Source organism: Heptranchias perlo, chromosome 8, assembly GCF_035084215.1.
Source record: "Heptranchias perlo isolate sHepPer1 chromosome 8, sHepPer1.hap1, whole genome shotgun sequence".
Classification (NCBI taxonomy): Eukaryota; Metazoa; Chordata; class Chondrichthyes; order Hexanchiformes; family Hexanchidae; genus Heptranchias; species Heptranchias perlo.
This window is the reverse complement of record NC_090332.1, coordinates 68,892,724-68,907,248: the sequence shown is the minus strand read 5'-3', so window position 1 is coordinate 68,907,248 and position 14,525 is coordinate 68,892,724. Positions and strand designations below refer to the sequence as shown.

Here is a 14,525-nt window from a genome sequence, read left to right as displayed (position 1 = left end):
GCCCTAGTCCTTCTCAGTGGTAGAGGTCACGGGTTTGGGAGGTGCTGTCGAAGAAGCCTTGGCGAGTTGCTGCAGTGCATCCTGTGGATGGTACACACTGCAGCCACAGTGCGCCGGTGGTGAAGGGAGTGAATGTTTAAGGTGGTGGATGGGGTGCCAATCAAGCAGGCTGCTTTGTCCTGGATGGTGTCGAGCTTCTTGAGTGTTGTTGGAGCTGCACTCATCCAGGCAAGTGGAGAGTATTCCATCACACTCCTGACTTGTGCCTTGTGATGGTGGAAAGGCTTTGGGGAGTCAGGAGGCAAGTCACTCGCCGCAGAATACCCAACCTCTGACCTGCTCTTGTAGTCACAGTATTTATGTGGCTGGTCCAGTTAAGTTTCTGGTCAATGGTGACCCCCAGGATGTTGATGGTGGGGGATTCGGCGATGGTAATGCCATTGAATGTCATGGGGAGGTGGTTATACTCTCTCTTGTTGGAGATGGTCATTGCCCGGCACTTGTCTGGCGCGAATGTTACTTGCCACTTATCAGCCCAAGCCTGGATGTTGTCCAGGTCTTGCTGCATGCAGGCACGGACTGCTTCATTTTCTGAGGGGTTGCGAATGTAACTGAACACTGTGCAATCATCAGCGAACATTCCCATTTCTGACCTTATGATGGAGGGAAGGTCATTGATGAAGCAGCTGAAGATGGTTGGGCCTAGGACACTGCCCTGAGGAACTCCTGCAGCAATGTCCTGGGGCTGAGATGATTGGCCTCCAACAACCACTCCCATCTTCCTTTGTTCTAGCTATGACTCCAGCCACTGGAGAGTTTTGCCCTGATTTCCATTGACTTCAATTTTATTAGGGCTCCTTGGTGCCACACCCGGTCAAATGCTGCCTTAATGTCAAAGGCAGTCACTCTCACCTCACCTCTGGAATTCAGCTCTTTTGTCCATGTTTGGGCCAAGGCTGTAATGAGGTCTGGAGCCGAATGGTCCTGGCGGAACCCAAACTGAGCATTGGTGAGCAGGTTATTGGTGAGTAAGTGCCGCTTGATAGCACTGTAATCAGAAAAGGAGGGGGAATCGGGGGACGATGCGGAGAGGAGAAGGAGGTGGGAGGGAAAATGGGGAGGAGGAAGAAAGGGGAGGATGGTGAGAAAGGGGAAAAGGAGGTTATGGAGGATGGGAAAGAGGATGAGGATGGGGGAAAGGAGAGAAGAGGATGGAGAGGGTTTGATTTTCTTTTGGCTTCCGGCGGGTATCCTTGCAGCCTGCAATTTAAGATTGCAGTCAGCCAGATTGGATCAGAGTGAGTGCAATCTGATTTAATCTGTCTTATAACAACAAATATATCACAAAAAAGTGACCTGATTAATATGTTACATATTAAAATTATAGGCAGTGAAACTACATTATGGGTATAATAGTGTACGAATACACATTGATATGAAATGTCTTCCTCCATTATTTTAATGGAGACATTAGCCCACTTTTGTTAAAATAGCAGAGAAAGAACTTTCATCCAAATGTTAAGCATTTGTATGCTATGCCATGATTTCAAGGCTTTAGAATTTTATAGGATGTATATTATGAAAATTAATCAACATTCTGGTAATTTTGTATTACATCATTCACAAAGTCAGTCATCCGGTACAGAACTCGCACAGGATCTCTCCATCCTACACCCTATCTTATATTTACTTTGGTGCTTTAAGATATACCTATAAAACAAATATGGTGGAATGTTGGGGCCTCATTTTCATGCTATGCCTTAAAGAAAGAACATGCATTTACATAGATCCTTTTATGCTCTCAGGACCTCCCAATGCGCTTCACTGTACTTTTGAAGTGTAGTCACTATTGTAATGTGAGAAACTAGGCAGCCAATTGGTGCACAGCAAGGTCCCACAAACAGCAATGAGATAATGATCAGATAATCTGTTTTAGTGACGTTGGTTGAGGAATAAATATTGGCCAGGACACCGGGTAGAACTCCCCTGCTCCTCTTCAAAATATTGCCATGGGATCTTTTATGTCCACCTAAGAGGTCATACGGGGCCTCGGTTTAACATCTCACCCAAAAGACGACACCTCCGACAGTGCAGCACTCCCTCAGTACTGCCAAAAAATCCATAATTTGGGCCTGCGTTCGTCATTCAGTTGTTGAGGCACATGGATTTGATCCACTGTTCCAAATTGATTGGACATCTTAAGCTGGAGCACTGGAGGGATGAGCTACAATTGGCCAGATGGCCTTTTCTTGCCCATGACTTTTCTTATGACATTTCTTCATTAGACTTTTTCCTGCAACTTTCAGCTCAAAAGTTTTTTTGCCCTGTAAGCTGCTGGATGTGCAAACTGATAACGGCGTGGCGAGGGCAACAGGGCGCCTGGGACCTTGGTGAACAACGGGAACAGTGTATCTTCTTAACCAATGAGATTTTAAGGATTGAGAAAAAACCGAGGAAGGACTGAGAAGGAGGGTGAATTCAATGTTAAATCAGGTACTGAAACAGAAATTAAGAGAGGGAAAGAAAGATCGGATTAAGAGAGAGAGAAAATAGATATAGAAAGGAAGAAAAAGATATTTAAAATTTGACATTTTTAGAATCAATCATAGTACTATCATAGTACGGTACAACACAGGAGGAGGCCATTCGGCCCATTGTGCCTGTGCCGGTTCTTTGAAAGAACTATCCAATTAATCCCATTCCCCAGCACTTTCCCCATCGCCCTGTAAATTTTTTCCCTTCAAGTATTTATCCAATTCCCTTTTGAAAATTACTATTGAATCTGCTTCCACCACCCTTTCAGGCAGTGCATTCCAGATCATTACAACTCGCTGCTTAAAAAAATGTTTCCTCATGTCGTCTCTGGCTCTTTTGTCGATCACCTTAAATCGGTGTCCTCTGATTACCGACCCTCTACCATGGAAAACAGTTTCTTCTTATTTACACTATCAAAACCATTAATGATTTTGAACACGTCTATCAAATCTCCCCTTAACCTCCTCTGTTCTAAGGAGAACAACTCTAGCTTCTCCAGTCTCTCCACATAACTGGAACCAACTCCTCATCTGTGGAACCATTCTAGTAAATTTCTTCTGCACTCTCTCTAAGGTCTTGACATCCTTTCTAAAACGTGGTGCCCAGAATTGAACACGATACTCCAGCTGATGCCTAACCAATGTTTTATAAAGGTTCAGCATAACTTCCTTGCTTTCGTACTCTATATCCCTATTAATAAAGCCATCACATATGTTTTTTTAACAGCATTCCAAACTTGTCCTGTCACCTTCAAAGATTTGTGTACATAAACCTTAGGTCTCTCTGTTCCTGTACTCCCTTTAAAATTGTACCATTTAGTTAATATTACCTCTCCTAATTTTTCCTACCAAAATGTATCACTTCACACTTCTCTGTGTTAAATTTTATCTGCCATGTGTCTGCCCATTTCATCAGTCTGCCTCTGTCCTCCTGAAGTCTGTTACTATCCACCACATTGTTTACTACATTTCTGAATTTCATGTCATCTGCAAACTTTGAAATTATACCCTCTATTCCCAAATCCAGGTCATTAATATGTATCAAAAATGTCCAACAACAATTTACTACATGAACACTTTTAATTATTCATTGTTTGGGCTAGAGAGATTGATTGGCAGTCATTAACAATTATCACGTCGTTAAGAGGGTACTTACGCTATTAATTACTAGACTTAACTTTTTGTGGCAAGTTTAATGGGCAATTAATGTGCAAATGCAACAACTTAATGAAACTCACAGGGAAATTGTGCGAGATGCCGCTTTCGCAAAGCTAATGGCAGAACGGTGCAAATCGTCCAGCAACTTGTGGCGATTCGCAATTCATGGGGTATCTCTTCTGATTCCCCGATTTGCACATTTATAAAGGCGTGCATCATTCAGCAAATTCCTACCTAATGTCATTGAACTGTGCTGAATCGAGAAGCCACTGATAAATGTTCTGTGCAACTTGCCAAACAACTGTCACGTTTTTTGGGTTTTTATGCTGGATACATTCTCAGGTTCAGCATCATCACTCACTTCAGTAAGTAAACCTCATGAATCCTGCATTCCAGAGTGCATTTTTTCCTGCCCAGTATCTAGGTGAACAATAACTTGAGCCAGGAGTATAACAGGTAACCCTTGCTCTGTATACCAGCTACTGGAATGTATCACATGCCATCAAGTGAATTCTCTCTTTCTGGTTGGTGGATTGGATAGACACTCTTACCACATATAGGATTCAGGGCTATTAGAAATACTGTGGATAGGTGGACCGAAGATCTTCTCCTGCCTAAAACTTACTATGTTGGTATGTTACAATTCAAGACGCAGTTTAACACAGTGAGATATTTATTTCCCTTAACTCTTTGATGTATGAAATAATAAGGATGCAATTTGTTTGCTCTCTAAATATAGACCTTAATATAAGCTTCTTCTAATTTAACTCTATCTTGCTAAGCTGGGTCAGGCTTTTAAAGCACAGGCAATCTTTTGTTGGCTGTTCGTTTGAACGCTCTGCTCGTTGACTCCACACTGTCTGTGGGCTACCAATCTGATTGTATAAGATGAAGTCTTTTCCCAATGGGTTGTCATTTACAGAGGGCTTGAGTCAATCAAGGGCCCTGCTACCTTCTCAAATGTTTCAGAAACAGCTGTCAATCAAAGTCATTACCCAGGCTGTGGCCTATCCTTTGAACAGTAACCAGGGGGGCTTCTTGTAGTCTGGCAGGCTACTTATCATGCTAGGCAAATTAAACAGAATAACACCTTAAACAGAAAATCAAAAGCGAAATACTGCAGAAGCTGGAAATCTGAAATAAAAACAGAAAATGCTGGTAAAGATCAGCAAGAGCTCAGCTCTTCAACCTGAAACGTTAACTCTGTTTCTTTCTCCAGAGATGCTTCCTCATTTGCTGAGCTATTCCAGCATTTTCTGTTTTTATTACCTTAAGCAGAAAGGTGTCCTAGTGGTCCTTATGAGGAACACTATGTGTCATCTCTGACAATAGTACGAGATATTTGTGATTGCACATAGTGAGCCTACAGGCCGGAGGGATTGATCCCAGTGCCTGAATGGGTAGGCCCAAGACCCACCCGAATTTTCACTTCTATGGAAGAGCTGTCTCTGTTTCAGGTGTTGTCTGCAGGTCATCCTGCAGCATAAAGTACATCTGCTTCAACTGGGCAAGTAGCAGACTATTGGCATGCCTGAGGGACTGCACTTAAATAATTATTCAGTGGATAATCAGGCTTGCATATCCTTGTAGTATGACTTCATTTTTGCACAACACCACTTTTCCAAAAATTGAACACCACTTGAGTCTGGCATATGTGGCCACCCCAATTTCCCAAACCTCAACAGCTTCCAATGAGGCTCGATTATGCCAGTAGATACTCAGAAAATTTACCTTTATGTTTTTGTCCCAATATGATTACCAAACAAAAGGGCTAAATGTATGTGATGAGAGAGAACTTAAAGGATAGTTCCACAAATCGGTCCTCCCAGCAGGGAGTTGCAGGTGCAGAGAATGTCAGTCAGAAATAGGGCTACCACATTCAAGACCCAATTCTCCTTCCCATGCTTTCTGTGAACACAGCTCCCACTGGAAAGACATAATCATGGAATTATGCCTTTAATAATCCCTTTATAAAAGAGAGGTAAGTGTACAACATCCTACAAAGAAAGAACTTGCATTTATGTAGCACCTTTCACATTCTCATAACATTCCAAAGTGCTTCACAGCCGATGAATTACCTTTAGTCACTGTTGTAAGCAAACACCACAGCCAATTTGTTGTACAGCAAGGTCCCACCACAATGAGATAAATGTTGGTAAGAGATAAATGTTGGCCTGGACACCTCACCAGTTCTACGAATAGTGCCACTCGATTTTTTGCGTCCATTTGAACAGGCCGATGGGACTCCGGTTAACATCTCATTCGAAAGACAGCACCTCTGAAAATGCAGCACTCCCTCAGGAGTGAAGTGTCAGCCTAGATTTATGTACTCATCATGGAGTGGGCTTGAGAGGGAAGAATGGTACCACTAAGCTAAGACCTGCATATGCACAGAAGTCCAAGGATACCAAATGTGAATCTGAATTTATTTAAAAGACAAAATGTGCTTCAATACTTCAGTAGCAAGCACTTTGCAGTTGGCATCATCCTAAGTGAAGCGTAGAATATTTGAGTACATGCTTTTGTTACTATTAACATAATTTTTGTTAGGAGTTGATATATAATTGTAAATCATACAATGCATGATAAGGATGTAGCTATTGATAATATGTGCAATATTGGAAAAGTGACAAAAGTAAATATTTAAACTTTATCCACACTTAATTAGACTTTATTTAATCATTGCCTAATTAAGTGAAGAACTTTATTAACACTTAAACACAACACAGCTGTTGTATATAAACAGAAACAATTGACACCCAGTTCACATATATTAGATGCTGTCTGACTTGCTGAGTATTTCCAGCATTTTCTGTTTCTATTTTACATATATTGGCCCTCTGCTAATCTATAATCCATAACACTTAACCCCTGCAGCCAATTACTATAAAAGGGGGAAAAAAATATATATATAGCTGGGAAAGGGAGGATGGTACTGATTCTAACACAAGAAGTTGTTCTGTAACAAAGGAAAATGTAGATTAAGTACTTGTGGTACGTACGCCAGTTGAAGCATATGCTGCATAGCTTCCACATAGAACAGGGAAAGGACCAAACAATCAGGAACCCCTTCATGGAATCTCATACAAGTTCACAACAAATCCCTACAGAAGGAGGGGCAGGCTAATGAAAGACAGAACATGGAAGTACACCATCATCTGATCCTCGAAGTACCACCCTCAGAAATGGTAGGATAACCCCGGTGCATTCCTGTCCTGCTATCCTCCATTCCTGCATATAAAACCATTGTACTTGTGTGCACCATTATGTAATTTTTTATTCAATGTCAGCATTACTCTTGTATTCCTATTTACAGGGAAACCCTGTATTTGATGTAACAACCTCACCTTTTAAAGTAAGGCAAAGGGATTCTTTCACAATGCAATCTACTTGATAAATCAGTGATTTTAACCCTACCTGCCAAGTAGAAACCGGGTGGGTGGGCAGTTAAAATCGCCCAGGTTATTTACCTGCCCTGGAGCCTCCGGCAGTTGACCATTCACAATGTTAACCTGCTTTACCGAGCAAGCAAGAAGGCCACTGGCCAAAGCCGACGGGGTCCTTTTTCACATATGCATGTCAGGCCCCGATTCCGACATCTACTTGGCCGTGCGATTTTCCGCCGACTTCCCGCCCATTCTGGGTGAAGTCGGCTGGCAATGATTTAACCGTTGCCCAGGAGTTAAAATAGCCCAGGCCTCTTTTCAGGAGCAGCGGGTGAGTTTCTAGCTCCTACTGCTATCCACCCATCTAAAACCTGGCTGGAGTTAAAATCGGGCCCTTCAGTGTTGCCCACAAGTCTTTTTTCTTCTTACCAAGATTCTCCCCTTCCCTTCTCTCCTGAAGGCTCTGGCTCATTCTTGGGTATGATTACAAGGAAGCCAGGCACCCTCTGGTCATTATGCATGTGTGAGAATGAGTGATAGTAGCCTATTGGACTACCGGGTACATCACAGATGAACCAGAGCTTGTCCCTGTCCTGCATCCACATACATGCATTCCCAAGGGGTCACTGGATAGCAGTCAAGCCAGTTTTGCCCTCTCTAACATAAGGGCTTTAGGGCCTATCATAAGCTCCCCTACCTAACCTAACTAACTCAGCACAAGCCAGGGGTTGAACCTGGAACCTTCTTAGTCTGTATGACTCAGTGTGGAATAGAAGCTCCAACCTTTTTTATAATGGTGTCAAGACCTCTTTTGTGTCATACAAACATCCAACTCCTTAATCACATTCAAACTATTCTGCAGAAAGCTCTTGGCAAAGAGCTAGAAAAGCTAATAAAAAGTGGGATTCCTCAAGATTTAAAGGCTTTCAAAATCTTTTAACCTGTCAAAAACTAATTCTTTGTATTATCTGTTTTTATGGCTGATATCAGCTTCTGAATATGAGCCAGCCTTTATTTTCTGAACTGTCCATATTTAACTTACTATTTAACAACTAAAAACTTACAGTAAAATTTAGACAGTGTTATAGGAATCTGTCTCATAAATGTACAGACATTTACAATATCCGACAGACAACTAATCTTTTTAGTTCCACCACAAAATACCTGTGATTGGTAATTAAGGACTTGACTAAAATGTCTTACACTGACAGCAGTTAGCACCCATAAGCGCAGTTTACCTCATAGCTAGCTTTTTTTTGAAAGCATTTAGTTTGATATGTTTTATCTTTAGATTTACCAAATGTTAGTGATCCAATTTCCTTTTTATTTTAGAGGGGGTTCTGAATTCTATCCCCTTACAGCATGTACTGTTCCTTGACAGAGAAGCTGAGCAGGCAATCTGTGTCTAGGCCTGACTATCCATTGCCAATGATTGATTGGAGGGGGGAGATATGAGTGCATTATGAATGACTTACCATCTGATTTTCCTTCACTTTCCTTAGTCAATACATTGTTGCTGGTAATTGGAAGAAGTTACATTGTCGAATGGATAGTTTGGGCAATGATGGGCCTCATGTTCTTTCCTCACTCTTTTTCTGAATATTTGCTAAGCCTTCAGCCATGTTGGCCCTACTGTCTGGAACCTCCACACAAAGCCCTCTGTCTCTCCACTTCTCTCCCCAAATTTTAAAAACCTTTTCAAAACCATTCTTTTCAAACAATCGTTCCTGCTAATATCTCCCTCCATGTCCCAATGTCCATTCCCTCAGCATCATTAAAAGCACCTAGACTTATAGAATGGTTACCGCACAGAAAGAGGCCATTCGGCCCATCAAGCCCATGCCGGCTCTTTGTCAGAGCAATCCAGTTAATCCCATTCCCCCACTCTTTCCCCTTGGCCCTGCAAGTTTTTTCCCTTCAGACATTCAAAGCTTGGGACATTTTATACGTTGAAAGCGCTATATAAGTCCAAGTTGTTATTGTGACTGTATCAGCCCGTGTGAGATGTGGCACTGACTACTGAAGTTCTGCAGGGTCTTTTCTGGGGCTCCTCCTATGTACATCTATATCTTACTATAAATTTATGCTACCTACAAAACTTTACTTCCTGCTGTCACTCTTTTTGTTATGCTTTTGTGTCACTTTTTTCATTATATAAATTCCTATCTCCACATTTATAATGGGATAGCCTAAGTTTACTCGCTATCCTGTAGATACACAGTCTGGCCACAATGTTCCCACAAATCATTCAAATGCTATCTGAATTTTTTTTCATCTGCCATTTATTTCTCAAAACTGAAATCTCTAATATCTAAAACAAAGGTTTAATCAAAATTGAAAAATTAGAATATTACATATTTCACAATTTTGAATTGTCTTTTGCTCCTTTTAATTCCTTTGTTAAAGTTTTTACTTGAAGGCTTCACCCTCTCCCAAAAGCCTAGGCTGCCATCCAGGGAATGTGAGGGAGAGTTCAGTCTCAAGAGAAAAGGGGAGGAAGATGGCCAAATACCCTGCAAGATACTTCCTCCAGCCTCGCCATCTGCCTCATTTTGTGCCCTTCCTCTGCCAACTACACCAATGGCTGCTCCCTCCATTCATGTCAGGTCTTCAATTGCTGATGGTCCTCCTCCGGTTTTTGAAAGGCATGGCTTTGATTAGATCTCATCTCAGCTTCTGTGTGTGGGTTCCTGACAGGTGTCATGAGTCACATATGCAGGCATTAGCTTTTGTCCCCAAGAAGCAAGCATCTCACCCAACGGTCTGACTGAAAAAGAAGGGGAAAATGAGGACTTGCACAGGATGAAGGCATCATGACAACTGCCAGGATGCCCGACATAGATCTGTATGATGCATTTTATGTTGTCTCACACTAGCTGCACATTTAGTAGGTAGAAGCCCTTCCTGTTCATGTCTTGTGTTGGAGTGCGCAAGGCTATGTGTGTGTGCAGTCAATGATGCCCTTCATCTGCAGGAAGGAAGCCTGCAATCGTGGTAAAGCTCAGAGCCCTGTCTTCTAGCTTTGTAGCCTCCATAGGAAAGAAAATGAAGTCGCTGGCTGAGCATATCCCTGAAGTCACTGGAGGATGTAAAACGGACTGTCGATTTGCAATCACCCCTTATCCACTATCGCCCAAGACCATTTTAATCGCCGCAGAATCCAGCTGAGAAACTTGCTTCAGATTAGCTACCAATTAAATGGAGGCGATTATCTTGGGTTAAATTGAAAATCCCAATCTGAGTGCAGGGGGATAATTTTAACCCCCAAGAACAGGTGGGTTGGGCGGGTGGGAGGTTAAGAAGCAGCTTTTTGGAGTGAGCCCGCCTCCAGGTTTAACCAGGCTTCTGAAACACATAGTTGAAACGGAAGCGAGTTGCAACCGAAACTCATTTGGCCCTTGAAACCAGTGATTGACACATCTTAATAAAAGGTGAGGTATTGCAGCTGGGCACTCAGTTCTCTCAGACAAATGTTTGGCTGGGAGCTGTTTGTGTTTAGACTGAGATTTCTTTGTTGAGACTGAGAATTTTTGTGTTCAGACAAATTTACCAACATTGTAGAGCCCCTCAAACTGACAAGGTCAGGATAGGGGGCGCAATGGATCTATTCCACAGTATACCTGAGGATGAGTAAAATTAAGATGGGGAACCCATCGCCAGTGCAGCCACGCATATTGCTGCCTGTGATGTCAATGATGCCCTCATCTCTAACAGGTTCTCATAATGAGATGTGCAAATTGAAGACTTTACACATGCTGCCTGAAACAAGCACCACCACCAATGCTGCCCCCTCCCCTTTGCACAAAACAGCCCTTCAACCACACATACACCCATTATACACACACCCAATGGGTGGCATCATGTCTTGGCATTCATGGTGAAGCACATAAAAGGACAAATTCACAAAAGGGACTCAATAATGGCCAAGGCATGGCGGTGGTGGTGATAGTAATAAAATTTAATGTGCCATAACAAAAATAAATACAGATGAACAACATGACAGCGCGTAAAACACCCTTGTTGAATTACAATTGCTTAGCCTTTTTCTACCGCTTCTATGTCGTACATCCCCTGTGGCTTTAGCAGAGATATTGGCAGGTTGCTCAGATCCCTGACCTGACTGCTGAGATGCTCTTGGCCTATGACCTCTGGGTTTTGGAGCCTGTGAGGACCCCGCCAAAGACTGCTCCACCTGCACCTGGGCAGGGGCAGACTCGGCCATCAGAAGATGAGGCAGCATTGCAGGTACTGGTTGAGGAGAGGGCAACGGGTGAGACGTGGGAGCTATTTGAGTGGAGTCCCCAATTCCATGTCTCCTTTCGCCATCATCCATCTCCCGGGCCAGCACAACATCACTTCCACCACTCTGCTGGCCAGAAGGTTGGTGCGCAGATGTGCCACATTGTAAGGCCACAGCTAACGTATCTGTTAAGGCCTGCACGGACTCATATGAGAGCCGTGCTTGAAGCTTAATAGAGGCCACTATTCTCTCCATCTCAGACATTCTCACACTTACCTGCACCACCAATCCACTAGCGATGGAGTTGGACTCCATCCTCTCCGTTATTGTGGAGAGTGTACGTGGCACTTTTTCCATTACCTCGCAAAAGTGCTTTTGTACCTCTGTCATTCTCCTTCTCAATGATGGCCCCCGGGGTTCAGCAACTATGTCCAGCTGAGCAGAGCTTGGAGAAGAGTGCACCCCCTGACCCGGACTCTCCACAGCTGCCCCTGCCACCAGTGTCTGTTCGTGCTCACTTGTGAGTGGTGAATCACCAGGTGACAGCCCAACTATCTGTCTAACAGGACCCACTGAAGTGCGAGTATCAGCGTTGGTGCATGGCTGTATGTCCTGTGACGGAGCATCCTTAGATGGACTGAGCTCTTTTGCGGAATCGCTTTCTTCCATTTCTGCTGATTCCTCGTAAAGGCCGTGGAAGACAACAGAAAGCAATATTAATGATTCATCACAAAATTGACAATCTTTCCAATGACCATTCTGAGGTCTGGCACAGTTAAATCATTGGTAAAATCAATTCATCATGTATGTGAAAGATGTTAAAGTTCTGTCACCAGCCATCTGTGGGTTGTCAGTCTGTCCACCTCTAATGCGAAGGTCGGACTTATTTCCATGGCCTCCTCCTCCACATCTGACACCTGCACTCTATGGTGGGCCACTTCCAGTTCTGCTCCTCTTCCTTGCGTTTTGCGATCTCTTCACCTACAAGGGGAAAAAGAACGAACCTGTGAGTGACTGAAGGTGGTGTATTCACCCTATGAATGCATTGCTTTGGATGAGGCTGACCATGAAAGAGATGCATTGGAGGGTGACTATCAGACAGATACAACACATTGCATCAGGATTGGGGTGAGTGGCAGTGATGGGAAAATAAATGGACAGTTGGGGAAGTGCATAGAAAGTGAGGATTGTTGCTGCGGCTTTCATTTAAGTGGGTGTAAGGAGTTATGTGATGGGGTTGGTATGGGAATGACAAGGGGTGGGTGGGTGTTGACCAACACAGGATGTGGGTGAATCAGCAACTGTATTCACTTTCCCTGACCTGGTTAAGTCATTAAAATGCTTCCTGCACTGAACCCAAGACCTGGGCACTGTGCTCCTGCTGTTTACCTCTTCACCCACCTCCAGTCAAGCAATTTTGGTTACGGAGCCTGGTTTCTTCCTGCCATTCATTGAAAACATTACCTCCCTTCTGGCTTTCACTGCAGCCAGCAGTACATCCAAGGAGACAACATTAAATCTAGGGGCAGCTTTTGCTTTCCTGTACTCTATTTCTCCTTCAAAAACCATTCTTGGACTGGCGCTTTAAATAGTGGGCTTTAAATCGGGTCATCTGGGTGCGCAGTAGGCCCACTCCCAAATCCATCCACCTGCTGACTTCCCGCCGCCGTGCCAAAATCATGCCCCAAATCACTGATCTCTATTTCTAACTGCCATTCATGCTGGCTGGTGATTGCTTCAACTGTGCTAGCCCATCATGGCAAAGCGATCATAAATAAATTCTTTTTGTATATGCTCCAGCATTCTCAAACATTTCCATGCTGCCTTTTTAGAAATTCAATCAGAATGCTACAAAATGGGTGTTAATGGCCTTCACAATAGCCGCAAGAAATGCTTTCTGCCATCCATTTTGCTTTCATCATGTTTGATTAAATGTATTCAGTGGAGCTTTTACTGTGTTCAAATGTAAAAATGGAACATTGCTATCGTACAGTTAACAGCTTTTGAAAAATGTAAAGTGCAGCCCTTTAAATCCAAAAGATGTGTCACTGCGTCCCCTCCTTAACTGCCACAACTCAAAATGAATTAATTTTTAAAAATGGACTTAATTTTCCCCAACTTTCTTTAGCATTTTCCTTATGATGCACTTTTCAGTGACCGAGAGGACTGTTAGACATTTATGCTCCCAACATTCTGCCAATGTTACTCTGAGAACATCTGATAGGAGGTACCCAAGAGCGGTCCAATGTAAACCATTCTTCAGTTTTATCTCCCTTCATGTGTGGAAGCTCTGCTTACCACCTTTCACTACTGGCACACTCAGGTTTAAGAATTTACAATGAGAAAAGAAAGACTTAGGAACATAGGAACAGGTGTAGGCCATTCAGCCCCTTGAGCCTGTTCTGCCATTCAATTAGATCATGGCTGATCTGTATCTTAACTCCTTTTATCCACTCTGGTTCCATATCCCTTAATACCCTTACCCAACAAAAATATATCAATCGTAGTTTTGAATTTTTCAATTGATCTAGCCTCAACAGCTTTTTGGGGGAGAGAGGTCCAGATTTCCACTACCCCTTGTGTGAAGTGCTTCCTGACATCACTCCTGAATGACCTAGCTCTAATTTTAAGGTTATGCCCCTTGTTCTGGACTCACCCACCGGAGGAAATAGTTTCTCTCTATCCACCCTATCAAATCCTTTAATCATCCTTGCATTTATATAGCACCTTTCATGACCTCAGGATGTCCCAAAGCACTTCACAGCCAATGAAGTGCTTTTTGAAGTGTAGTCACTGTTGTAATGTAGGAAATGCAGCAGCCAATTTGCACACAGCAAGATCCCACAAACAGCAATGTAATAATGACCAGATAATCTGTTTTAGTGACGTTGGTTGAGGGATAAATATTAAGCCAGGACACCGGGGAAAGCTCCCCTGTTTTCTTCGAAATAGTGCCATCTACCTAAGAGGGCAGACGGGGCCTCATTTTAACTTCCAATTTAAAAGACAGCACCTCCAACAATGGAGCAATTCCTCAGTACTGCACTGGAGCGCAGCCTCGGTTTTGTGCTCAAGTCTCTGGAGTGGGTCTTGAACCCACGACCTTCTTATTCAGAGGCAAAAGTGCTACCACTGAGCCACGGCTAGGAAAAGCAGATACAAACCTGTTTTGTATCATTTTGTGCTTTCCAAAAGAATTTGTATGCA

At 43.1% G+C, this 14,525-nt stretch overlaps 1 protein-coding gene across 1 annotated transcript in view; it reads left to right on the top strand.

Moving 5' to 3' along the window:
* Nucleotides 1–14,525, top strand: part of prkn (parkin RBR E3 ubiquitin protein ligase) — a 1,016,703-nt gene that overhangs the window by 432,603 nt on the left and 569,575 nt on the right. The gene's annotated exons all lie outside the window — the stretch shown is intronic.